Source organism: Scardinius erythrophthalmus (assembly GCF_964197995.2).
Source record: "Scardinius erythrophthalmus genome assembly, chromosome: 11".
Classification (NCBI taxonomy): domain Eukaryota; kingdom Metazoa; phylum Chordata; class Actinopteri; order Cypriniformes; family Leuciscidae; genus Scardinius; species Scardinius erythrophthalmus.
Window position 1 is genome coordinate 41648623 of NC_138231.1, and position 2727 is coordinate 41651349.

Here is a 2727-nt window from a genome sequence, read left to right on the forward strand (position 1 = left end):
TTGAATAATTTCTACTTTTAAAGGAGCTGTATGTAAGAAATCTATTTCAATTAATCATAAAATGGCCCTGATGTGTCACTAGACATTAAGAAATCATGTTAATTTCAAATACTTATATCACTGACAACAGTAGTATGGCTAGGATATTGTCATTTAAAAAGTGGACTTGCAGCCCTCAACTGATGTTGATGTTGTCATTTTGTGTTTTGGCCTGACGCGCCTCCCTCCACCTATCGACCAATCACGAAGTCAGTAGTGTTTCGGGATCCGGGTTGCCAGCTTTGCTCTAACCTACCCTAACTAGTCGGATAAAAATGTCTAACGTTACTAAATCAAAAAGACCTCGTTATAATTCAGAAATTCGCCGTGACAAAGTCCGAAATAAAACCAGAATTTGTATTGGAGATGCTTTTGAAAGATGGAGACGACTTTGAACACAGATGCCAACGTTGCTTATTTTCTCCTGAACAGGTAAGATTCTTCTATGCTTGGCTAACTTGTACTTGATGTCAATGGACATTTCATATATTCATGACAGTCGAACAGTTATGCATGTTCGTGCAAAGTAATGTAGCGTTAGCTCACGTGGACGTATGCTAACATTAGCAATGCATTATAGGAGCCCGTTTCTCTGTCATTATGTTGAGACGCTGAGGAAAACAACATTAGCACGCCCATTATGGCAATTTGAAACGTAATTGAGACAGAAGCCTAACTTTACCTCAGAAAAAATGATTCGTCATTCGTTCTTCACGTATATCGTGGACTAAGTTACACATGCTGCAAGTTGACCTGTATTTCACATCACATATTTTAGCGTTATGGACGTGTGCTGCAGGGCACTCGCGTAGCTACGGGTGGGCCTGGGTGGGCCTGGGCCCACCCACCTGTCAGTCAGGCCCATCTAGTCACTCAGTGAGTGGCCTCACAAGGTAGCCTAGGAAATTATGTTGCGATTATAACAATTTTGACCTATAAAAATAAATCTTAATGTTTCTTGATTCTTGTTTGGTTGTCATGGTGATGACGAAATGCCCGCGTAGCGCGCAGACTCGGATGATTGCGAACAGCCCATCCCCCCTTCACAACGACGAGCACATTTCACAGAGGGACACTGAAGTTTAGCTAAGGAACTAAAATGAAACAGAGCAACAAGTTTGTGTCAAAAAGACCACGGCCACCAGCCACCACAGGAGGAAGATAATGCAGATGTTCAGGAGAATTGACTGAATCGTTGGACTATAACGAAAAATCATTGCAGTGTTCAACTCTTAAGGGGGTCGCACACTGGACGCGCAGCGCCGCGTCTAGGACAACTCTCACCTGAAAATCCGATAATGTCAGCAAATTTAATTCAAGCAGCTGATTTCTGTACATGAATATAAAACTAAACGTATATTGCAGCCCAGGGTGAAGTCAGATTCATTAACTACGATTTGAGACAAATAAATGTAAATTTAATATAAAACTATGTAAATAGCGCTCTGTGACGCGGCAAGATTTTGAACAAGGTCCTGAGCCGTTGCTGGGCGCAGCGGACAGACGCCGCCGGTGTGTGTACACTCAGAGAATAATGTGTTCGAATTTAAAACTGTGTGCGACCCCCAGCCCCGTCGTCTCCTGTTATAAGCTAGTCATCAAAAGTAAGCCAATCTACGTTTATGTAGTTGCCTAGTCAATGTTGTTTATATAACGTGGTTTATGTGGCCGCTGAGCCAGACTATGACCAAGCATTGTTTTTGGTTTTTACACACTGTCCACTACTGTCCTGCTGCTGATTTGATGATGTTGTTTCGCATCTGTCAGATGCGCGTGTGTGTGTGTGGTGTGGCCTGGCCGCGCGCAGTGGAAATGCTGTTCTTATCGTTCTGTTCTTTATTAACACTGCTTATGATGACTTACATGCTTGTGCTCTGATTAAACTGTGGTGTATTCAAGCAGGTGTAGTTGTGTTGGCCTATTTTGATAACAGATGCATTTTAGGCTGTGCCCACCTGATTTTCTCTGGGCCCACCCACATTGTGATTCCTGGCTACGCTACTGCTGCAGGGTATTAAAAAATACAGCTGGCCACTTTCACTTCATGAATAGCTGTATCTTTGATATTGGTTACACACATAGATATCATATATGATATCTATGGTTACACATAGTGACATAGGCTTGTGCTTGTACTTACATTAATGACAGATTAACGTTACAAGTTAGACTAACAGCTACCGTTCTGTCTGTCACATACGAGCATAAGTTACATCTTTACGATTATACTGTCACATACGAGCATACATCTTTACGATTATATAGGCTACGAGCAGCATAAATCTTTACGATTATATTTAACTAATGACAATTAGTACATTTTTTAAATACATAATTACTTATCAAAATATCTATAGCATAAACATAATTAACAGAAAAAAACTTTCTGTGTACATCTCGTCGTCACTTGCCATTGGAAGCTCTATATTGAATCAGCCGTTTCTGCTGAATCCTGCAGCTTATCTGGCAACCTCAAGTCAGGGTGTAGGGGGAGGAGATACACCGTTCTACAGTATTTTTAAAGTGATTGCAGTACCAGTTTTGGCCACAATCCTACATACGGTTCCTTTAAGTATCAAAATCATGATTTTATAATTCTCTGATATAAGGTCTACTCGAACGAACACCGTATATACTTTTAAGATTTAAAATATCATGAAAGCACCAGAAACCAAAATACACACATTT